This window comes from Scyliorhinus torazame, chromosome 2 (assembly GCF_047496885.1).
Source record: "Scyliorhinus torazame isolate Kashiwa2021f chromosome 2, sScyTor2.1, whole genome shotgun sequence".
Lineage (NCBI taxonomy): Eukaryota > Metazoa > Chordata > Chondrichthyes > Carcharhiniformes > Scyliorhinidae > Scyliorhinus > Scyliorhinus torazame.
In genome coordinates this window covers 173051973-173077999 of record NC_092708.1, presented here as the reverse complement: position 1 = coordinate 173077999, position 26027 = coordinate 173051973, and the positions used below count along the sequence as shown (strand labels likewise).

Below are 26027 nucleotides of genomic sequence, written 5' to 3'. Positions count from 1 at the left end.
TTCAAATCAAATTCATTGTGTGAAGTGTATTGAGACTTTTAATAAAACTTCAATGACTTAAATTTCACGGATAGTGCTCAGCAGTTATTTTACTTCTAAACAGTGACTGCTTCAAGGCTAACATTACCATACTGGAGCCAGTCACTGAAGCCAAGTGGTCCACTCTCATTAACGATAAGAAAGATCCGAGCGAGAAGACTCAATGTACTAAAGAGCAGTTTGAAATCAAATGCAGCTGTCTGCTGGGCAATGCACCAATGGCGACTTGTTACAACTTTACCAATATATCCAGATGTCTGTTGACAGGAAATATCAAGGGCATGTATGAAGGGATCAAAAAGGAAACAGGTCCATCAGCAAAGTAAGTGACTCCATTGAAAACAAATGCAAGGTAGGTAATCACCAATTGCATTAAACAGTTGGAGAGATGAGTTGTCTTCTAGGGAGAACATAGTTAATAATAATAATCTTTATTATTGTTACAAGTAGGCTTACATTAACACTGCAATGAACTTACTGTGAAAATCCCCTAGTCACCTCACTACAGCGCCTGTTCGGGTACAGAGGGAGAATTCAGAATGTCCAATTCACCTAACATCACGCCTTTCGGGACTTGTGGAAGGAAACCGGAGGATCCGGAGGAAACCCAAGCAGACACGGGTAGAGTGTGCAGACTTCACACAGACAGTGACCCAAGCCGGGAATCGAACCTGGGACCTTGGCGCTATGAAACAACAGTGCTCCCCACACGGCTACCGTGCCGCCCAGGAAGCTCTGGATACCATAGAGAGCATACCTATGATAGCAGAGCTGGATAGCAAACACACATTGGAGAAGCTTAGCAAATCTATTGACTCGCTTTCTATGGGCAAAGTTCCAGGTCTTGATTCCTGAACTCATCAAGCACAATGAACCATCACTCCCACAGCATCTGCACAAACGTCTGTGTCTCTGCCGGGGAAAGGGGCTGCGCATCAGGATTTGTGCAATGCAAAGACTGTGACCCTGTACAAAAACAAGGGTGACCACAGCGATTGCAACAACAATTCTGGCATAGATGGGCAAGTTATTTGCCCATGCTGCCTTTGTTAGACTGCAGTTTCTGGATGAATGCATCTATCCCAAATCTCAGTCTGCTTTCAGAACTGGAAAATCGACAATTGATATGGTCCACTCAGTTTGTCAACTGTAACAGAAACGCCATGAATAAAGAAGGCCACTAGATGTTACCTTCATCAATCTCACCAAGACCAGGTGAGAAGAGGAAGTCTATTTAAACTGCCAGAGAAAACTGGCTGCGTATTTATATACCAGGCCTGGTGGAAAGTAGTTGGCCTTTGTTCACCTGAGATCCAAGTCAAAGGTGTGCCAAATCGTCATCAGAGAGTGGTTTTACACTAACGACATTAGACTAGCATTCCAGATTGAGGAATACCTACAGTGTCAGAACACCTTTCCTAACAGCACTATGGACGTATCTACAATGCAAGGACTGCAGCAGTTCAAGAACACAGCTCACCACCGCCTTCTCAATGACAATAAAGAATGGTCAATAAAGATCGTTCTTGCCAGCGAGGCCTACAACATGAATAAAAAGCACAAGGTGAAAATCTGTCATTTTCACAGCCAACATGGAACTGAATATATGGGGTCCCTATTTCTAGAATTGTCATAAATTTGGCAAATTTTAAAATGCTGCTAGTTCAGAATTAAGATTCCATGATGCATCCGTAATGAAATAGCATCTTCAAATGAAGTTATTGCTCACAATTCAGTTTTATCAATTCCTGAGAATTTTGCAGTGAAATATTTCATTGGTAGAAATAGAACACCATGACATTTTGTAAAATCTTAGCTGAAATGAGAGGTGTCAATGGAAACTTAATCTGGAAGTTCTGTTATCCTGATCTTCCTGCTCAAAGTAATCGCTGCAAAGGTGACACATGTAAAGCTAAAGAAAAAGATGATTTAAAAGAAAATTTCGTTAAACCGTAAAGGACAAATTGGTCCACAGTACAGGATTTAACCTAAACACATGTACCTTTGACATTGTTACACTTTTGCTAGTATGTGTTCCTTTACAGCAAGCAGGAAAATTCTGACAATTCAAAAAGTAACAACTACAGAAGGGCGATTAAACAAAATGATGAAAGGGAAAATCAAACATATAAAGGACAACTTTCAGTGCAGGAAAAATCTTTCTTAGTCTTTCTGTCTTTTCAATAACATGAAAATGATTGTCATTTGAAGTCTCAGTCACACATTAGTCCCAGTGAACAGAGAAGGGTGGCATGGTGGTACAGTGGTTAGTACTGCTGCCTCATGGCGCTAAGGACACGGGTTCGATCCCAGCGCCAAAACAGTGTCCGTGTGGAGTTTGCACATTCTCCCTGTATCTGCGTGCGTCTCATGCCCACAACCCAAAACAATGTGCAGGATAGGTGGATTGCCCCTTAATTGGGAAAAAATAATAATTGGGTACTTTAAATTTATTATTTTTTTAAAAGAAAAAGTGAAAGGGGTGATTATTGAGGCACTGGATTTATTTTTTAAAAATGATAGAGAGCAGGTATCAGAAAGTATGTATGTAATTAAAATTGTAAATCACTAGTATTGGATGTGACACATCAAGGGACACTGAGCAATGGAGAGGAAATTGCAGAAGAATTGGCCATAATCTTCCAATCACCCTTAGATACAGGTGTGGTGCCAGGGGACTGGAACATTGCAAAAGCTACATCCTTTTTCCAAACAGGATAAACCTGGCAATACAAGCCAGTCAGAAAACTTGGTGTGGGATATCTTACAGAAACGATTATTTGGTCAAGACTTAGACAACTGTGGATTAATTAAGGAATGCCACCACAGATTTGTCAAAGGTAAATCATGTTGAAATAACATGATTCAGTTTTAATCAGCGAACAAAGGATTGATGAGGATTTCATGTGAGGGTACCTTTAAGAAATGGATGTTTGAGCAATGTACCTTTAAGAAATGATGTGATGTCAGAGTGTGGGTGGAGCTTGGTTTTAGTTCAGCCATTTTGCAGTTTAGTTTCAGTTTTGAGAAAAAGAGCTTGGGGTGTGTCTGTGTTTGCAGTGAGATGGATCTGCTGTGATTTCTGCCATGAAAGAATATCTTTGGATCATTTGGGTGATTTAAAGTCATAATAATAAAGTCTTTAACCTGATATGTTTCTGTTTAAAGGTGTTAAGTCTCATGGATGTTGAAAGGAATAACTGAAGGATTATTTAGTGTTGTAATATTTTCGGGTTAATCTTTGAAGTAAGGGGTGTTAAGAGATCCAATGTTTATTTAAGAGGTTAAGTTGAGTTCATGGAATAAACATTGTTTTGTGTTTAAAAACCCACGTGTCCATAATTGTAATCCCACACCTAGGGAACAAGCCATATGCTCGGAAAAGCAACAATAGCATTAAAGGGTGAGGTTGGTTGAACTCCATGATACATTTTGCGGTTCTGAAAACGCCTCACCCATAACAATTGGGGGCTCGGGGGGGATAAAAGTTTATCTATTGGATTGGCTTTTGTGAACTTAAAGACAGTGAAGGATTGTTGCTTTTCCGGTGTGGTATTTTAGTTTAGGTGGGGAGAGGGTTGTGGACAACGGCTCTTTCAGAGGCTCAGAGGTTTTTGGGGGTAGACACGATAACATGTGATACCTTACTTTCAGAGAGTAAAAACAGTCTGTTGGGTCTGGCAAAAACATTGCAGTTAACATTACCTGACAAAATGCGAAAAGATGAGATAATTATGGTGGTGGTTAAGCATTTAAAGTTGCCTGAGATAGAGTTTGACTCATTGGAAATGGCAAAAATTCAGTTGCAAGTTAAACAAATGCAACATGAGAAAGAATTAAAGCGGCTTGAATACGAGAGAGCGGAAAAAGAAAGAAAAAGAGAGAGGAAAAAGAAAAGGAGAGAGAAGAAAGGAGAAAAGAATAGCCCTAGCAGAACAAAAATAAAAAGAAAGGGAGATACAGATCAGGGAAAATGATAAAGAGAGGGAGTTTGAATTTCAGAAAATGGCCATGAAACATGAAAGTCAGTTAAAATTGGCAGATGTAAAGGGAAACGTACAGTTGGAGGATAGTGATGAGGATAGTGAGAAAGAGCGTCATAGTTGAAGGCTTGGTGGGAATCTATTTAAATATGTCCACGCATTGCCAACGTTTGGCGAGAAGGAAGTGGAAGCCTTTTTCATTTCATTTGAGAAGATAGCTAAACAAATCAAATGGCCACAGGACATGTTTAAAAATTCAATTCCTGATGTAGTGAACTCATGTGGAAGAACAGAGGGTTAAAACTGTGAGATCAGCAGCAGAAATGGCAGATGATTATGAATTAGTCATAAATCAAAGATTGGTTTCCAACATCAGTTTCAGCCGGTGAGGGATAGAAACTGGGGACATGAGAAATACTCAAGTGGTAAAGGTAAAGGTGGTCTGATGGGAGACAATAAAGAGAGTGTACCTCAGATTAAAAAATAAATCCAGGAGGGTGGAAAGGGAGATGAAATATTTCAAATGTTTTCACTGTAATAAACTAGGCCATGTAAAGTCACAGTGTTGGTGGTTGAAGAAAAGGACTGTGAAGGCTGATGTGGTAAAACAGGATAAGACAGTGGGATTTGTTAGAGTGGGAAAGGAAAGCCCAAGGGAAGCGAAGGAGGTGCAAACGATTGTACAGCCTGTTCAAGAAGTAATTGTTAAGAAGGTGCCAGATGTCTTTAAAGAATTTACTTGTGTGGGTAAAGTTTACTCATGTGTATCAGGAGGAGCAGGTAAAGAAGTCACAATTTTAAGAGATACAGGGGCTAGTCAATCTTTAATGGTAAGAGATGAGGAATTATGTAGTTTGGGTAGAACGTTGCCAGAAAATGTGGTGATATGTGGAATTCAGGGTGAGAGGAGTAGCCTTCCATTATATAAGGTAAGGTTGGAAAGTCCAGTGAAGAGTGGTGAAGTGGTAGTAGGAGTAATAGATAAACTATCTTGTCCAGGAATACAGTTTATCTTGGGTAATGATGTAGCTGGATCACAGGTAGGAGTGATGCCCACTGTGGTTGATAAGCCAGTGGTAAATCAGTCAACTGAAGTGTTGAAGGACGAATATCCTGGGATTTTTCCGGATTGTGTAGTAACAAGGTTGCAAAGTCACAGGGTAAGACAAGAGGAGAAATCAAAGAGTGAAGATGAAGTTGAAGTGCAATTATCAGAAACGGTTTTTGAGCAGATGGTTGAAAAAGAACAAGAACAGGTGGAGGATGAGGCGTATATTTTTAGTTCAGTAAAATTGGCGGAATTACAACAGAAAGATGTAGAAATAAAACGAAAATATCAGAAAGCATATACGGAAGAGGAATCTGAGAGTATACCAGAGTGTTATTACCGTAAAAGTGATGTCTTGATGAGAAAATGGAGACCATTACACATGCAGGCGGATGAAAAGTGGGCAGATGTTCATCAAGTAGTATTGCCGGTAGGGTATAGAAAGGAGGTGCTGCGACTTGCACATGAGGTACCAGTGGGAAGTCATTTGGGAATAAGGAAAACTCAAGCTAAAATCCAGAAACATTGTTATTGTCCTGGACTACATAAAGATGTAGTTAAATTTTGTCAATCATGTCACACATGTCAAGTGATAGGGAAACCTCAAGCAGTGATAAAACCAGCGCTCTTAATACCCATTCCAGCATTTGAGGAACCTTTTACGAAGGTCCTAATTGATTTTGTGGGACCGCTTCCTAAAACAAATAGTGGGAATCAATATCTTTTGACTATAATGGATGTGTCTCCTAGGTTTCCAGAGGCCAATCCAGTACGTAATGTTACAGCTAAAAGGATTGTGGAGGAGTTACTTAAATTCTTTACTAGATATGGACTACCCACAGAAATTCAGTCGGATCAAGGAGCAAATTTTACTTCAAAGTTATTCAAAGAAGTTATGGATAGCTTAGGAATAAAACAATTTAAATCAACTGCGTACCATCCAGAATCGCAGGGAGCGTTAGAAAGGTGGCATCAGACATTAAAGACAATGTTGAGGGCGTATTGTCAAGATTATCCAGAGGATTGGGATAAAGGAATTCCATTCGTATTGTTTGCAATTAGGGATGCACCTAATGAGTCTACCAAATTTAGTCCTTTTGAACTAATTTTTGGTCATGAGGTTAGAGGACTACTTAAATTGATTGTGGAAAAATTGGTGAGCGAGAAATCGGAAATTACACTATTGGATTACGTGTCAAATTTTAGGGAACGATTAAATAGAGCAGGTGAATTGGCTAGACAACATTTGAAAGTTGCACAAAATGTGATGAAATGGGTAGCGGACAAGAAATCCAAAGTTCGTAGTTTTGCCAGTGGGGATAAAGTTTTAGTGTTGTTACCAGTGGTAGGGGAGCCTTTAAAAGCTAGGTTTTGTGGACCGTATCAGTTTGAAAGGAAATTAAGTGAGGTGAATTATGTGGTAAAAACACCAGATAGAAGGAAGGCTCACCGAGTGTCATGTGAGTATGCTTAAAAGGTAATTTGAAAGGGAAGGAGGGAAAAAGGAGGTGTTAATGATTCTAACTCAAAGTGACGAACCAAATCCAGATGACTGTGAATTTGACATACCTCAAATTAAATTGGAAAATGAGGATATGGTTAAAAATTGGGATGAATTGTTAAGTTACCTTCCAGAGGAAAAACGAACTGACCTGAAAGAGTTATTGATATCACATGGGCAAGTTTGTAGTGATAAATTGGGAAGTACTAAAATGGCTATACATGATGTAGATGTGGGAAATGCTGTTCCTATCAAACAACATCCATATAGACTTAATCCTTTAAAATTGGCACAGGTTAACAGAGAGATTGAGAGTATGCTGAAGAATGGCATAATTGAAGTGGGTTGCAACCAATGGAGCTCACCCATAGTGATGGTACCTAAACCAGACGTTACTCAACGGTTGTATGTGGACTATCGAAAGGTGAATGCCGTTACAAGAACGGACTCTTATCCTATCCCGCGTTTGAAGGATTGCATTGAGAAATTAGGACAATCTGCTTTTATTTTCAACTTCCAGACATGGAAAGAACATTTAAAACATCGTATGGAGTTCTTCGATCGACTTCAGGAGTCGGGTTTGGTGATGAACCTAGCCGAAAGTGAATTTGGAGAAGCCAGAATCACTTTCCTTGAGGAGTTTCCGATACCCTCAAGATGAAGGGAAATAATCCAATTTTTTAGCATGAGTGGATTTGATCGAACAGTTGTGCAAAGGTTTTGTGGCGTGATTACTCCACTGATGGAATTGCTGAAGAAACGTAACAAAATTCAATGGGCAGCGGACTTTCAACAGGCATTTGACTGCCTGAAAGCTGTGATCACCAATGCTCCTGTATTGGGGAATTGCAAGGGACTCTGTGGTCAGATTGAACTAAAGTATCTGATTCTAAAGAGAAATGCCGAGGAGTAGAGGAATGGATGGATCGTGCAGAGACTTTGTTCAAAGAGACTGTCAATCGAGAAGGATTTCGGTTGGAGGAAGAAGAACAAAGAAAAATGGACTAAATTATTATACCTGTTTGAGTGTGTTGTTTTTTTTAAAAAATGAAAAGGTATATTTACTGTGTATATTTCTTAGTGGATGGTGCAAAAGTGAAAAATGAAACCATCTTGAAGTTGATGGTTTTTTTTGGGGGGCGAGGTGTCATGTGAGGGTACCTTTAAGAAATGGATGTTTAAGCAATGTACCTTTAAGAAATTCAGTGGTGCCAGAGTGTGGGTGGAGCTTGGTTTTAGTTCAGCCATTTTGCAGTTTAGTTTCAGTTTTGAGAAAAAGAGCTTGGGGTGTGTCTGTGTTTGCGGTGAGCTGGATCTGCTGTGATCTCTGCCATGAAAGACTATCTCTGGATCATTTGGGTGATTTAAACTCATAATAGTAAAGCCTTTAACCTGATGTGTTTCTGTTTAAAGGTGTTAAGTCTCATGGATGTTGAAAGGAATAACTGAAGGATCATTTAGTGTTGTAATATTTTCGGGGGTAATCTTTGAAGTAAGGGGTGTTAAAAGATCCAATGTTTATTTAAGAGGTTAAGTTGAGTTTATGGAATAAACATTGTTTTGTGTTTAAAAACCCACGTGTCCATAATTGTAATCCCACACCTAGGGAACAAGCCGTGTGCTCGGAAAAGCAACAATAGCATTAAAGGGGAAGGGTTGGTTGGACTCCATGATACATTTTGGGGTTCTGAAAACACCTCTGCCATAACAAGGTTAATGTGGTTGATGTGGTCTATACAGCCTTCTTTCTAAAAGACACATGAACTCATCAGCTTTCCAACAAAGTTGAAACCCATGGCATAAAAAGGAGAGTGCCATCATGAATACATAGTTGGTGAAGTGACTGGAAACAGAGCACAGTGATGGATAGTGACTTTTCGAACAGGAGAAAGATATATAGTAGGATTTCCCAGGATTGATACTAGGACCACTGATTATTTTGATCTATATTAAGGACCTAGACCTGGACATGCAGGGCAGCATTTCAAAATTTGTGGATAACACAAAACGTGGAAATATTGCAAGCGGTGAGGAGATAGTGATGGATTTCAAAAGGATATGAATAAGGCTGAAAAGGCATAACATTTAATGCAGAAAGTATGAGTAAAGTGATTCATTTTTGTAGAAAGAATGAGGAACGGCAAAATAAAATAAAGGAAAGGGACAACAAATCATTGAAGGTAGCATGGTAGGAAGTTGAGACGTGGTTTAAAAAGCACACAGGTTGGTGGCATGTTGGCATAGTGGTTAGCACTGCTGCCTCATGGCGCCAAGGACCCAGGTTTGATCCCAGCTGCCCCCTAGTTGGAAAAAAAATAATTGGGTTTTTAAAAAGGCACATAGGATCCTGAGCTTTATAAATAGAGCCCCAGAGAACAAAAGCAAGGAAGTTAAGATGAACCTATATCAAACACTGGTTTGTTCAGCCTAAACTGGAGAAGTTTCATCCTGGAGGCAGGTTTGAAGACAGATGATCCTGTAATGTCTGCTACCTGCCAGCATGCCAGCACTTTTCCTGCATTCAGCCTACTTTCAGCTTTCAGCCAGCTGCTTCTGGAGGGTGACACAGACCTGCCCCCGCCCGCAACCCCCCCCCCCCCCCCCCCCCCTGCCCCACAGCTGCAGGGAACTCATGAGGACAGTATTCACACACCTCTAGATACCCCCTGATGTTGCTCGAACCTGTACTGGCCACCTGGTGGTGGGGATGGAGTCAGAGATATATCCTGCAAAGTCGCCCAGCACAAACTCACTGGGCTGTAGAGGTATAAATTTGTACTATTTACATATCCTCAGTGGGAACATCCATCTTGAGGCATCCTTGTGGTTCCCCACCTAGAGCAGCAGCGTCCCCTCCTACCGATGGGCTGCCGGCAACCCACAGCCTTGGATGCTCCCATTGGCCCTCATGCCTGCAGAGCCCACCCACTGTCCTTAATTGTATGGGACTCCTATTAAGTTTAATATGGAGGTTTGACAGCAATGTGCTCGCCCTTGTCTGCCACATGATGTTTATTTTAGAGCAAATCAAATAACCATTCAAAATAAATCAAACAAACGGAGGATGGAGCTCCAGATGGTGACATCCTAATTGTCTGCCTGGATGAAAAACTCCTCCAGGATCCCACCTGGCCACATGAGTTTTAACAAAGTGTCATCTGGACTCAAAACGTTAGCTCTTTTCTCTCCCTACAGATGCTGCCAGACCTGCTGAGATTTTCCAGCATTTTCTCTTTGGCCACCACGGCCACATCTGGATATCCAAGACAGAATTAAGTCAGGCATTGGGATTTGGACTTTAAATCAGCCGATCATGTCTAATCGTGGGTTTCAAAAGGGAAGTTGATAAGCCAGTGCTTCAAGAAAAAACAATTGCTGGGAAAAGGGTGGTCTTGGAACTAGCAGAGGTGATCTTGCAGAGGTGGCAAAGACATGAGGAGCTGAAAGATCTCCTTCTGTGGTGCAAGGATTTTATGTTTCTAAGTACATATAGGGAACAGCAATCATAATCTGTTAAGAGATTCTCAAATTATTTTCAGCTGAACCAATATTAGGATAAAACTCTCATCAACATGAACTATGGAGTTCTCATGAGGTGAACTAAAATACATTTCCTGTGGTAATGACATCTCTCAATGAGATGATATAATATTTATTCAAAAACAATTCTTGCTGATGGCAGAAGCAAAGTTCAGCGCCTCACCTATTTTTGTTGAAAACAGTTGAATCTTCAACTGCTGTTCATGTCAGGTTTCTTTGCATCATAATTTGAAAGGCTAAAATAAATGTTTGACTTAGGAAGCAAAATGAATTATTACCACACATTTTGCAAAATTCCAATAAACCCTATCATCTCATACCTATGCAGAACTATCGCTAAAGAATGAACACTAATCAAGCAATGTATCAATGTTCCATAGTCAAATTTCTAGTGCTAAACAGCATAGCTCTGCTACATTTGCACTGACCATGTCACTGGACAAGAAAAATAACATTCCCCACTCTGAAAAGGCATTCTGCTATATCTTGAAATTATTCATTTTCTGCTCTTTTTTAAAACAGATTTAATTTTAACTACTGATGCGAGTCATCAAAATTACAGACCATCATATGAAACACATAATTACACAAACGTTATGCCATTCACTTCCTTGTTTCTTTAGTTCATTGTGTAGCTGGCACAGAGCGTCAGAGTGACGTGGTGTCTTTTTTTCATAACTATAAAACTGACTCTTGTTCAGAGAAATGAAATGCTAAACATGGAATGCATGACCAGCGTTAGATTATCATGAAACTATAATATCAGGATTCTGCATTCCAATATTCACCAGCTGCTATCGCCATTCCCTTGAGGTTCCTGCTCAGACTTGAATCAGAAAACAGTTTTAATCAAACAAATCACTGAATATGGATTAGATTGCAATCTCATTCTTTATTCTCATAACCTTGTACATTTAGAGATTCAAATCTAACGGGCTCAATATCCTGTAACAACCAGGACCATGAAGTGAATGGTTGACTGCAGCATATTACTTTGCGTTTTATGTTGCTAAACCATCAGATGAAAATGTCATGGGAACTGCACAAGATATTTAAAGTTCTTAGTATGATTCTATCTGTTCATTTTATCAGAAAGGTCACCTTACATTTGCCCAGTAAACATAAATAAGTGGCTGCAGATTATATTGCCCATAGTTACAAGTGATAGTAGTCTAACACAAAGCAGGTATAGTTTTTAAGTGCAGTATTAACTACACTGGGTTACCACGTCATCCATCACCAACATTATACTTATTCTCTGCGATAAATATTCACTCCAGTCCCAGCCATTTCCCATTTCTTGCTGAGTTCTTACTTACTGTGATGTCATAAGCTTGGGACTGGTAACAGGATAAAGTTTTGAGTATAGACAATGCTGTCATCATTTACTAAGTTCAAATCAGAACAAATGCATGGCAGGTATGGATGGGGTGGTCTTGTAACTACTGGCAATATATTATTTGTTATTTATTCATATTTAGTGGGAGACATGAACTGAAAACTAAAAAAGATTCATTTATAAGTTCGCTGGCTTTGAAGGCAGGCCAGCAGCACGGTTCGATTCCCGTACCAGCCTCCCCGAACAGGCGCCGGAATGTGGCGACTAGGGGCTTTTCACAGTAACTTAATTTGAAGCCTACTTGTGACAATAAGCGATTTTCATTTCATTTCATTTCATTCCAGACTGGCCACTTATAGAACTAGATTGTTGGCCTCAAAATCCAAATGCACATGGAGAACATGAGCTTGCTCACATTCCAACAATAGAAACATCAAGGGGTATATCACATTGGGTTCCTGCAAACACCCAGCAACAGTGATGTGTGAAGAATTAAATGCATTGGGCATGTCTGCCTACCTCGGCAGTCGGTGGGGGTATGGGTGGGCGGTGGGGCAGTTGGGCAGGGGCTAGTGTTGCCTCCGGAATGAGTACACACAATCCACGGTTGACATGCTGGTGCCTTGCACGGTTGGCCCCCCCAACGCCTTCCCCTTCCCCTCCCTCCCTTCCCATGGTGGCCCATCCCTCTGGAGGGTGCCCCCCCCTCACCCAGCCGAGTGTTCCCCAACCCCCACCAAGCAATGGGGTGGCAGGCCCAGCCCACCTGGGCTGTTTAGCTGTGAGCAAAGATGGCTTTTGACCTCCTTGGCTCCCCGCAGAAGCCCTTCCGCCAGGTTCATGTTTTTCAAAAGGAGTACTAATCGGTGCCAGTGTGACCACTTGCTGAGTAGGCCGATCAATGATGGGAGGCTGTTGGATATGGGGTCGATCCCATTAACTATATGGAAATAGGGCTTAAGTGGTTATAATTGGTTTTGCCTACAGGAGCGGGCAGTTGTATCACCAGCTGTTTGGCGCCTGGCGCAGATCTCGTTTTCAGCATCTCCCGCTATTCACCAGCCTTGTTTTGCTCAAGCGATTGAGCTACAAGGCCTGCGAATCGCATTATATACCATTGCAATATAATCTTGACATGGGAATGGATTTCCACTCCCATTTGTGTCAGGCAGGTATAGTGGTGAGAGCGGAAAGTATCGCAAGTTGACCAAAGTCACATTTCACATTGACGTAAAAGCAGGAAGCAACCATCACCCAGCTCAAGTGGTGGGCCGCGTTTCCTGCCGTTCCACATCAGTAACCTCATTGTAATACATTTGCATCTCAGTATTGGACTAATATGCTGCAATCATACCCCCACGCCAACAAATACATCCACAGCAGCATGATGTTAGAACAGCACAAAGCACAACTCATCTCAGAAGTGTGCACCTGGCTAACAGTACTCCAAGGGGAGCTCGAGGTGAGCGCAGCACTCGGGGGTGGAAAGGGCCATTCCAGATAATGCCGGGGGTGCTAATTTGATGCCTAAATGTGCCAGTTTAAAGCCTATGGATAGCAGGGTGATGCCAGGGTTATGCCAGTTTGATCCTAGGGCGGTGCACTTGGGTGAAGAATGTTTCCTGGTGTGCTCCCTGCGTACAGGGGCAGCTTTTAAAAATGGCGTCTGGATCATCAAAGTGCGGAGCTGATGGCGGGGCAAATGATCAGAGGCCACCCGCTAGCAATCCGCTGCGGAATCCTTGCCTGTCTTCCTTTTTTCTAAGTGCCGCCGTAAATGGCGTAAAAAGCTGCCATTGCCATGTGCTGGCTGTCAGCTGCTTTTCCCACCCAACATCAGACTTTGCCGATATCAAAGAAAATCTCACCCATAGAAAATGTTTTAATTAGCATTAAGAGTGCATTTCACCCTGGATCGGCCTGTTCAATTTGGTTGAATTTTTATTGAATTAACAAATGATTTTTTTAAAAACGGATAGCTTTATATTTAATGGCAAAACCAAGTCCATTCTTTCTTTTTTGGTAATGCCGCTGCTTCTCCCTGCAGACTAATCAATTCCCCAAGGCCAGAAACAAAGAGATGGTGCTTGCAACTGCATGTATGCTCACTTTTCTACACCCAATACACAATGACCTTAGTTCATCGGGGAATGTAGACAATGAAGGTTCTATTTACTATTTTTTTTTGTTTTCTCTTAGGTTTGTTTAAATAATTCTTCAACATTTTTGAAATCCTAATTTCAACTCAAAAAGAAGATACAGTTTTTATCATGAAGGGGTTGTTTATTTCCACTGGTACTAATTACTAAAATAGTCTGTGATGAAAACTATATTAAGTTGCCCAACGTAAAATAATTTACTTTAATGGACATCTGGATTAGTACCAAGTCTAATTCAAAATAAAATTCGTAAAAAGTTAGCAAAGCATATATCATAGTGCATTTCATTGCACATATTCACATTAACAAGCTTAGGAAGCATTTTACATGCTGGCATCGTTACGGTACCAGCCCAGACCCCAATTTATATTCGGAACCCGGACAAGAAACCCCAACAATTTTTCAGTTTATAAACTGTGAGGAAAGGAAACTTCAGTAATTCCACTGACAAATGGGGTGGGATTCTCCACTCCCACGCCGAAGTGGCCGCGCCGTCGTGAACGCCGTCGAGGTTCACGACGGCGCGGAACGGCCCCGGTCCCGACCGATTCAGGCCCTGACAATGGGCCAGGATCGGGGCTGCGTCATCTACACGTGCCAGGCCTTGTCGCCCGCGTAAAAGCGGCGCCGCATAGATGACGCGGCCGGCGCCGCATAACGGGCGTCATCCGCGCATGCGTGGGTTGGCCGGCGCCAACCCGCGCATGCGTGGTTGCCGTCCTCTCTAAGTCCGCCCCGCAAGAAGATGGCGGACGGATCTTGCAGGGCCGCGGAAGGAAGGAGGTCCTCCTTCAGAGAGGACTGCCCGACGATCGGTGGGCACCGATCGCGGGCCACCCCACATTCCAGGTGAAGCCCGGTGCAGGATCCCCCCTCACCCCCCCACAGGCCGCCCCCCCAGGGTTCACGCACCGTCCACGACTGCAGCGACCAGGTGTGGACGGCGCCGAGGGGGAACCCGCCGTTTTGGCCTGGCCGCTCGGCCAATCCGGGCCTCAGAATAGCGGGGGTGCCGGAGAATCGCCATTTTGGGTGTCTCCGGCGATTCTTCGGCCTGCGGCCCGCGAAACTCGACCGGGCCGTTCCCACCGCTTGGGAGAATCGCGGGAGGGCGTCGGACCGGCGTCCCCGGAAATTTTGGCGGCCCAGGCGATTCTCCCAACCGGCGTGGGAGTGGAGAATCGCGCCCATGTTTTTTTTTGTATTAAAATTAACTTTCTTATCAACACAGGATTAACCCCATTTACAGCCAAGGAAAAAAACAGGAGCGAAATTCTCCATCCCGCCTCGCCACATTTCTGCCCCGACCGGCAGGCGGGATGCTCCGTTACACCGGCCGGTCAATGGCGTTTCCCATTGTGGGGCAGCCCCACGCCGTCGGGAAACCCCCGGGCGTCGGCAAAACGGAGACTCCCGCCGGCGGAGAATGACGCCCTAGATTTTCAATGAACAGTTAAACAGTTCTAAATGAAGGAAAGAAAGGTCTTTGAGCTTACTTTCCATCCACTTCTAAAATTTCAATAAAACAAAATCCACATGCAATGAAATCACAGGCTGCCCAGCTGAAATCACCGATTCACAGCTGTGGCAGACATATTGGGGGAGATTTAATGGCCTCGTTGTGTCTGAATTGCTGTTGCAAAGAAACCATTGAATCTTGAGAGACGCCTCTCGCGGGATTTATGATGCTTAAAACTCCTTGCGAGATATAACGGAGTCTCATGAGACATCTCGATCTGGATCTTGCCCTCACTGGGCGTGATTCAGAACAGCATATTTAAAGGAGCCATTGGGCTATTTTAAATATGTGTTGCAGGAAACTCCCCGAGGCCAAAAAACCCGGCAAAGTGCTGTAGAATAGCAGGATGTTTCACGCTCGGCGCTGCAGCCACCGAGAAACACCCCTCAAAATGCGCTAAAACCAGACATAGATTTCCTTTCCAGATAATCGTGCCCACAATCTAGATATGTAAGCCAAGTTAATTTAATAACATTACTGCAACAGTTAAATAATACAATATATATTAAAATGTCCGACATTCATCACAGCATTTTATCTGGATAGATTTACTCATTTATTATACTAAAGAATATTTCCTCTCTATTCCCTGGTGTCCCCGGGTTAACTTCGGATGGGAGGATAATTTGATTAAAACCTCTAGCAATGCTGGTTGGACCTAGTTGCCATGATGTGGGGAGGTTATCCCAGATTTAGCCCTGATTTTCAGAGAGGAGGTGGGAAGTTCAGATCAGGAAACATCACAACCGGCAGACCTACTACCTTTGAAAGGTGCACCCGACATATTTTCAATTCCGCGAGGTAAGACATATGAAAACTGGCTCATTGACTCAAGCGACATGGCCAAGGTGGCAACTGAGGCAGGTGGATAGCAAGTTAGAAAGCTCATTTTCGTTCACTGGGGCATCAGCACAGTTTTAAATCCCCTCCCCCAACCACCCCACAAACCCCCTTATACTCCATCACATTCCCTATCTCTTCTCCATGCCTCACCATAAACCCCATTCCTTTTCCATGCTCCATATGTTCCCCATAGCTAATTATCCAGTCTCCACTCATATCCATAAGAAATAAACTTCTTACAATCTAATAGAGCTCTCATTCAAAAACAGTTTATACTGAAATACGCTCACTCAAAAGCGATACAAGCATTTAAATCCACCACAAGTAGTCAATATGTTGTAAAAACATCGATTTCACGAACAACAAAATTATCTAATCCTTTAATAACTTCTTAAATCTATCAAGCAAAATGTCTACATAGCCCTCTCCTGAAAAAAATCATTCTGGAGCTTTTGACACTCAGCCAACCATTCAGAATTGGCTTAATCAAACCAGCCCAAAAGCAGGAGGAGGTTTTATTTTTTAACATAAACGCTGCAGAAAGTATTTAATTTAAATTTCTAAGGGCCCTGGGTATTTAATTAATTGAATTAAGTCATTACAAGCAGTCCTTTCTTCAGTTCTGAATGCAGAAGTGCATTCTCCCAATGGGAAGAGTACTCTGTTGCATCTGAAACACTTTCACAATGCTGACCAATATAATGGTCAATTTATTGATGGAGGGCAGAGCCCAATAATCAATTACTACAGTAAAATCACACGATAAACTCACAATATAACACCTAATTATTGAAATCGAAAGGACCAAAGTTATTTTTGCATTATGGTCAATGAAATAATCCCAGCAGCCCATGGCTGAACTGGGTTACTCCTATGGTCCAGGCTAACTGCCCGCACCCCTTATCCTGTATCAAAGAAAATCGGTGGCAGCAACCCTGGGATCAGGTCCCCCGTGACATTTTTAAGGAGTTCCCAAGTTGGCACAACTTCGCAAAAACCTGAGCGTTGTTCTCTCGGTGATGAAACTTTCTGCCCTCCACATTCACTCTCCTCCTACCCACCATGTGTCTTGCAGTGGCAGAGACAGCCTGCCATTGGCAAGTGGCGGGATCTTTTGGTCCAGCTGTCAACGGGATTTTCCTGTTATTTGCACTCATCAGAGCGGGGAACCCATGGTGGGTCTCCGTTGGTGGGACTGTCAGCGGGTACAGCTGGAAAATCCCACCTAATATGTTCAAACAATAATATGTGTAAGAAGCATGTAAAATAATGGTGCTACTTTAATATAAGCACTTTCTAAACCAGTTAAAATATTGAGCTATAATAATAGTAAGGCACCTCCAACAGCTTGCTGCTGCTTCTGCAAGATAAAAGAAATTCAAAGAAACTAAAAAAGTGTGCAATTTAATATGACTAGACCTCTTTCACATTCTCTAACAGTAGTAAGTTTCTAGATAGAAACACCAAATAGAAGGACTAGCACAATCAGTAGTGTAATGCTGAAATGTTCCAAGTCAATGTATTACTGAATCTTCAATTAAACAGAAAAGTCATGGAACATAGAACATACAGTGCAGAAGGAGGCCATTCGGCCCATCGAGTCTGCACCGACCCGCTTAAGCCCTCACTTCCACCCTATCCCCGTAACCCAATAACCCCTCCTAACTTTTTTAGTCACTAAGGGCAATTTATCATGGCCGATCCACCTAACCTGCATGTCTTTGGACTGTAGGAGGAAACTGGAGCACCCGGAGGAAACCCATGCAGACACAGGGAGAACGTGCAGATGACGCACAGACAGAAGGTACACAATGTAACTACATAAACACCGGCAACGGATGAAGCATACAGGGGTGTAGTGTTAATGAGAGGGTCTTTTAGGAGTCTGGAAACAGCAGGGAAGAAGTTGTTTTTGAGTCTGTTTGTGCGAGTTCTCAGACTTCTGTATCCCCTGCCCGATGGGAGAAGTTGGAAGAGTGAGTGAGCCGGGTGGGAGGGGTCTTTGATTATGCTGCCCGCTTTCCCCAGGCAGCGGGAGATGCAGATGGGGTCAATGGATGGGAGGCAGGTTCGTGTGATGGACTGGGCTGTGTTGACGACTCTCTGAAATTTCTTGCAGTCCTGAGCAGAGCAGTTGCCATACCAGGCTGTGATGCAGCCAGATCGGATGCTTTCTATGGTACATCTGTAAAAGTTGGTAAGTGTTAATGTAGACATGCCGAATTTCCTGAGTTTCCCGAGGACGTATAGGCGCTGTTGTGCTTTCTTAGTGGTAGCGTTGACGTGGGGGGGACCAGGACAGATTTTTGGAGAGGAACTGAAAATCGCTTATTGTCACAAGTAGGCTTCAAATGAAGTTACTGTGAAAAGCCCCTAGTCGCCACATTCCGGCGCCTGTTCGGGGAGGCTGATACAGGAATTGAACCGTGCTGCTGGCCTGCCTTGGTTTGCTTTAAAAGCCAGCTATTTAGCCCTGTGCTAACAGCCCCTGCTGCTAAACAGGCCCTACTGTGCACCCCTAGGAATTTGAAACAGCTAACCATTTCCACCTCGGCCCCGTTGATGCTGACAGGGGTGTGTACAGTACTTTGCTTCCTGAAGACAATGACCAGCTCTTTAGTTTTGCTGGCATTGAGGGAGAAATTGTTGTCGCTGCACCACTCCACTAGGTTCTCTATCTCTCTCTCCTGTATTCTGACTCGTTATTCGAGATCCGGCCCACTATAGTCGTATCGTCAGCAAACTTGTAGGTGGAGTTGGAACCAAATTTTGCCACGCAGTCGTGTATGTATAGGGACTATAATAGAGGGCTAAGTACGCAGCCTTGCGGGGCCCTGGTATTGAGGACTATTGTGGCCGGCGGGACAGGCCAAAATTGGACAGGTGCAGGGTGAAGAGCCAAGTCCTAGGTTTTGGAGCTTTGATATGAACTTGGCTGGGATTATGGTATCGAAGGCTGAGCTGTAGTCAATAAATAGGAGACTGATGTAGGAGTCCTTGTTGTGGAGATGCTCTAGGCTGCAACAATGGATGGACGGGACATCGCGCGACAATCGCCGGGCAGGAATGTTCCCTACCAGTCGGGGAACACTTCAGCAGTCAAGGGCATTCAGCCTCTGATCTTCGGGTAAGTGTTCTGTTATGGGCCAGGGTTTAGAGAACCCCAAAGTGTATCATGGAGTTCACCTGACCCACAACATTTACTAGATTGTGGTATGGGGAGCACACGGCCCACTCTACAGGTGTGGTACAGCAGAAATGGAGAAGTATTTTTTAAAGCAAAACGATGTTTATTCTATGAACTCAAGTTAATCTTTTTAAAACAAACAGTGAACATCTTAGCAACCATTAATTCAAATACAACCCCCAAGGAATACAACACTAAGTAATCCGTAAACTGGCCTTTTAACATCCAGACGACTTTAAAAAAACCTTTAAACAGAAGCACATCAGGTTAAAGTTACTACTGCGAGCAGTTATCAGTTTTAAATCACCAAAGGATCGATTTACATTCTTTAGATTACAGAGGGAGACTCTAATACTGGCTGTGACTGCAGCTATCCAGCTCTGAAAACTAAACTAAAACACACCCTCAGCAAACAGCCTAAAACAAAAGTAAAAAGCTGACGGACAGCCCAGCTCCACCCACTCTCTGACATCACTGCAGTAATAAACACCCATTTCTTAAAGGTACTCTCACTACAGATACTTATATGCACACCCATTTCTAAACACCCATTTCTTAAAGGTACATGACAGTTCTCCAAGGCAGCCTACAGGACGCGCGACAATGTAGAATCGCCGAGCAGAAACTTACAGCCACGTTCCGCACACAGTTGTCTATGTCCTTTTGAAGTTCTACACTGTCCTCTTCACAGTTTACACTACTTCCAATTTCAATCATCCACAAACTTTGAAATTGTCCCTTGCATTCCAAGATCTAGGGGCGGGATTCTCCAACCCCTCGCCGGGTCGGAGAATCCCCGGGGTGCGATGCGAATCCCGGCGGCTGCCGTATTCTCCGCTGCCGTTTTCCGGGCGGGGGTGGGATTCACGCCACGCCGGTCGGGGGCCGTTGGCAGCGGCCCCCCTGGCAATTCTCCGGGCCCCGATGGGCTGAGCGGCCGTCCATTTTTGGCCAGTCCCACCAGTGTGGGTTACATATGGTCCCACACGGCGGAACCTGGCAGGTAACTCGGTGGGGGCGGTCTTCGGGGGGGGGGGGGGGCAGGGGATCCGACCCCGGGGGGGGGCTGCCCCACGGTGGCCTGGCCCACGATCGGGGCCCACCAATCTGCGGGCAGGCCTGTTCTGTTGGGGAACTTCTTCCTTCCGCGCCAGCCCCTGTAGGGCTCCGCCATGGCCGGCGCTGAGAAGAGAAGCCCCCGCGCATGCGCCAAAATACGCCGGCCCTTTGACGCATGCGTGAACGCATGCTGGAGCGGCGCCAACCCCTCCAGCGTCCACCTAGCCCCCGAGAGAGGTGAGAATTCTTCACCTTGGGGGCCCATTGACGGCGGAGTCGTTGGCGCCGCTTTTCATGCCGGCATGGGGACTTAGTCCCCGGAAAGGAGAATCCCAGCCATGATCTTTGATATATATATCAGGAAAAACAAGGGTCCCAATACCGATCCCTGGGGAACATTATTACAAACCTCTTCCAGCCCACAAAATATCCATTGACCATTACACTCTGCTTCCTATTATTCAGCCAATTTTGCATCCACATTGCTACTGTCCCTTTGATTCCATGGGCTGTAACTTTTCTCACAAGTCTGTTGTGTGGCACTGTATCTAATGCCTTTTCAAAATCTTCTCTATTTCTTAAATCGGGCCAAGCCGGTTCTGGTGAAGTTAAGGGTCACTCAGTCCACCCAAAGTGCAGGAAAAGACCAGCTTGCGAAGCTGATAACTAGTCCTGCACACCACCGCGTCACTAAAGCACTTAGCTGAATTGTGTTGGAAAGTTATTTTACTCATTTAGCAATAATTAAAATTGACACATGGCAGCTTCTCAACATCTCTGGTTTTCAGGTGATTTTGGTTCACGGGAAAGCGGATTTTAGACCCTGTTGTTGCTCTTTCTCTTCCTGCATAAGTCAGACTTGCATTTGTTTCCATAGCACATTTTACTTGGAGCAGGTGGCTGGCCAATCACCTGAGGATTATAGCTTGTGCGGCATCACTCCACACCAAGCATGGCTGACCAAAGGTCTCTCCCACAACGTACGCATGTCACTGGCATGTGTTGGAAGGACTTGGCAGGTTATTATTTAACTTTGCTGGCCACGTTACCTTCCTTGGCCATAAACACCTGGGGTGGGACACAAGCCGGAGCTTCTCGCTCAGAGGCAGGGAGGTTCCCACCATGCCACAAAGTGTCCCTTGAGACCCTGAGCGTGATTCTCCGATCGTGGGACAGAGTGTCCACGCCGTCGTGAACGTCGCCGTGTTTCATGACGGCGTGAAACGGGCGCGGGCACTAGTGATTCTGGCCCCCACAGGGGGCCAGCACGGTGCTGGAATGGTTCAAGCCGCTCCAGCCTCACTTCCTGGTGCACACTGGGGGCGGCGCCAACCCGCGCATGCGCAATGGCGACGCGCCAACCCGCGCATGCGCGGTGGCTTTACGGAATGCGCCGACCCTGACGCAACATGGCGCGGGGGTTCTGTTGCCGGACGCACAACAAATTAGGCCGGGGGGGGGGGGAGAGCACGGCCCGCCAATCGGTCCACGGGGAGGGCCTCCGATGGAGTCTGGCCCGTGATCGGGGTCCACTGATCGGCGGGCCGGCCTCTCCCCCTCCCCCCCCCCCCCGGGGCCTACTTTGTTGCGCGTCCGACCCCAGAACCCCCGCGCCATGTTGCGTCGGGGCTGGAGCGTTCCGTAAAGCCACCGTGCATGCGCGGGTTGGCGCGTCGCCACTGCGAATGCGCAGGTTGGCGCCACCCCCAGGAAGTGTGGCTGGAGCGGCATGAACTGCTCGAGCGCTGTGCAGGGGGCCAGAATCGCTAGTGTCCGCACCCGATTCGCGCCGTCGCGTTACAACAGCGCGGACACTCTGTCCCGCGATCGGATAACCGCGCCCAGAAATTCAGATTTGTAGCATCCTACATTGTTCTTTTATTGTTCCAGATAAACTACTAATAAAATTAAATAATGCACTTTAGGGAAATGCATGTATGTTGTGCCAAAAAAATTAGATGTTCTAGTATTCATGGTCGATTATGGAAGAGCTCGTATTGAAATTACATTATATTTTTATTTCACATCAAATCAAGCATTAACGTCTCTTAATTGTTATGTTCATACTATCTTTGTTTGAAGGATGAACAAGTAACTTTCTGAATGTTTGTTGCATGTGCAAGCTGTCCTTAGTATTCAATCAAACTGACCCATTTGCAAATGTGGCAGATGAAGCACTCACAATTTACTTCACAGTTGAGAAACACTTAGGTACACCTTTCCATTGAGTGACTTGTTTACCACTCTGGTAACTGAAAGTCAAATTCTGCTTTTATTTCATAATTCAGGGATTCTTTTTGGTGCTTTGATGATAACATCCCACTATTTTGTCCATGCTAAGTGAGTGGCCTTCATTGTTATTATTAGTGGCTGACCTCCTCTCCTGACATGAAGAGTCAACACTATGTGTGATAAATGGATCAAGCAGAATTAGGTCGTGGTAAAATAACTAGATCCAGGCAAAAAAGAAGCAGGTAAAAAGGGGAGCAATGAGGGCAGTAGAGGGGAGAGAGGCCAAGAAGATGGGAGGAAGCAAAGACGGGTAGGAAGAGGCAGGGTTGGCAGTAGAGGGGGGGGGGAGGAGGGTGGAGGAGAAGGAGAGAGAGAGAGAGAGAAAGAAAGACATAAGACGACAATGAAGGATGGAGTAAAAAACAAAACATGCAGCAGAAGGGAAACAGATGCATTAGACACTGGGAGACAAGGGGAACAAGGATAATGGTGATATTCATAGGAAAGATGATGAAGTGGCAACTTTGACAAAGGTGGCGAAAGGAGTTGATGTGAGCTCTCCTCCAAGGCTGGAGATTTTTTTCCTCTCCCAGAGGGGCACAGGGCTAGGTTTGTGAGAAAGTAGTCGATCTTCAACACTGGGTCAGAAAACCTTCTTGTGCAAATAGGTTCCAAAAAGGAAAATGGGACAACAGAACAAACCAATAAGCAGAAAGAGGAGTTTAATATTATCTGTTGATTAATAGTTGAGCTGCACGGGTCGAATTCCGCAACCTTGGTGCTGACACCAATGTTGCCAACAAAGATCTGAGGATAGTACAACCTCCCCCAAAGAATAGTGGTCACCACTCAACAGGATCTGCACTCTCCATGAAAGGACATGACAGCTGCTCTGTGAATGGAATTTGAAGCACAAGCCAGCACGCGGTCACCCAGATCAAACTGTGGTCAGCCAGATCAAACTGATTGCCACAGTGCGTCCAGGGAATCTTTCTGCAAGATTCAAGGCAATTTATTTAACAACACCATCAAGACCTTATACACAAGAATACTTTTTGTTGCCTAAATAAATAGTAAAATAGGAAACTCGTAGGTTAAAATAATCCCCACAACTAAGTTCAGCACAAGCAGCTGCCTCTAGAAATTAAATAGCAGTAAACAATGATCATTACCATAGAAGTCAATGACAAAGATGTAACATAACAAATTAAGCATAATGATTATTATAAGTCAGTATTTAACTCATATAAGTTAAAATTTCTGCTGATTTCAGACAAATTTAGGTCTTCTAGGATTTAGTTAGCTATGTGTTTCTAATTAAAAACGTGTACTGTGCTTGATTTGAAAAGTTCTACTGACTTCAGAATATTTATTCCTTCACCTGAGTATATCACTCTTTATGCTTTACCCTTTTAAGGCCAGAATGCACAGAAAGCATGGTAGCACAGTGGCTAGCACTGTGGCTTCACAGCATCAGGGTCGCAGGTACGATTCCCTGCTGGGTCCTGTCTGCGCGGAGTCTGCACATTCTACCCATGTCTGAGTGGGTTTCCTCCGGGTGCTCCAGTTTCCTCCCACAGTCCAAAGACGTGCAGGTTAGGTGGATTGGTCATGTTAAATTGCCCTTAGTGTCCAAAAAAGGTTAGGAGGGATTTCTTCTTCTTCTTCGTATTGGGTTACAGGGATAGGATGGAAGTGAGGGCTTAAGTGGGTTGGTGCAGACTCGATGGGCCAAATGGCCTCCTTCTGCACTGTATGTTCTAACGCTGATAGGCAAAACTTGAGGTGGATTTGTGGTATATTGGAGGTGGGGAATAGGTAGCAAAACTTGAGGTAGATTTGTGGTCTATTGGAGGTCGGGGAATAGGTAACCCAGTAAAATGTAACTGAACTAACAGTTGGTTTATAAGTAAAGTTTAGTGTTTGCTTATTTGTCAACAGTAACTGCACAGGAAGCAATCAGAATTCTTGAAAGCCACCTGTAAATGGTGGAGACAGGATGAAGGGATGCTGATGATAGGGGACCTCTACATAGATGACAGGTTGGCAACCCTGGGGGAACTGACTGACAAACTTACCCGAAAAGGGAACGAGTTGCGATACATGAAGATAAGGAACTTCCTCCATAAGGAGACAACAATGTTCCACCGACTAGGAGGCCCGGCCAATCACATCCACATGTTCTGGGCCACCTCCTTTCTGGCCATGTCCAGGGTGGGAGCGAGGGTCAATCCGTGTCCACTAGCAGTGGTTTCAGGGTTCTCGGAACACTCAGAATTGTTCACAGGGAGAGGGGCAGACGCTCTAGCCTTTACCTCGCTGTTCACCTGCCGGAGAACGGCAGCGCCACCGAAGGCTGTGGAATGTCTGTTGGATCTAGCGGAATTCCTAAAACTGGAAAAATAAAATTCTCCATTCGAGGATCGGAGGAAGGCTTCCACAACACATGAATGCAATTCAGCAGCCTGCTCCAAAACCTCTTCGTAACCAGCAATCAATAGGTGGATAAGTAGTGGGGGGTAGCACCAATGGAACGAAAAGTGGGGGGTAGGAAGATGGGGAGAGGGTAAAGAGCAGGAGGGCGAGGAAATAACAACCAGGACGCAATGAAAACGAGGCAGGAGAACCGGAGGGAACAAACGGCAGCGAAGTACAAAGGTACATCGCCAGAAGTACGCTCAGGTTTTAAAACATTTACGGGATGTGGGCATCGCTGGTTAGGCCAGCATTTATTGCCCATCCCTAGTTGCCCTTCAGAAGGTGAGTTGCCTGCTTGAACTGTTGCAGTCCCTGAGGTGTAGGTACACCCACTGTGCTGTTAGGGTGAGAATTCAAGAATTTTGCCCCAGCAACAGTGAAGGAACGGCAATATATTTCCAAGTCAGGGTGATGAGTGACTTGGAGGGGAACCTCTAGGTGGTGGGGTTCCCAGGTATCTTCTGCTCTTGTCCTTCTAGATGGTATTGGTCATGGGTTTGGAAAGTTCTGCCTAAGGAACCTTGGCGATGTAGATGGTACACAAATCTGCAACTGTTCTTTGGAGGGTTTCAATGTTTGTGGAAGGGGGAGCAATCAAGCTGGCTGCTTTGTCCTGGATGGTATTGAGCTTCTTGAGTATTGTTGGGAGCCGCACTCATCCAGGAAAGTGGAAATATTCCATTGCACTCCTGTCTTGTGCCTTCTAGACGCCTCTGGTATGTTCTAATACGAGGAGGTGACGCACGAAGCATAGGAACTACACAGAGAGAGTGGCCGAGGTCGGGCGACCCCAAAGTCAGGGCTCCAACAATAACACCTGTGCACCCACTGTTTAGTTCCCCTCCTGGGCTTTTACATAGGTATACTCTTTTCCTGTATGTATGTATACACACTTTGTAAAGATCTTTACGTCACTGTTTAATGTTCTCTGCAATGTAACTATAAAAGGTAAGCCAATAAAAATAACTTAGAAAAAAAGAACTAATGAAAATAGAACTGAGTGGGCTCGATCAGAAATGTTGTGACAGTAAAGTTACATGAACAGGAAGTGTGCACGATATAGAAGATATGAAATCATTACTATAGATCTTGTGATATTG

General features: G+C 44.4%; 1 protein-coding gene across 29 annotated transcripts in view; it reads right to left on the bottom strand.

Annotated features, from left to right (window-relative positions):
- Positions 1 to 26027, bottom strand: part of map2 (microtubule-associated protein 2) — a 448598-nt gene that overhangs the window by 160949 nt on the left and 261622 nt on the right. The gene's annotated exons all lie outside the window — the stretch shown is intronic.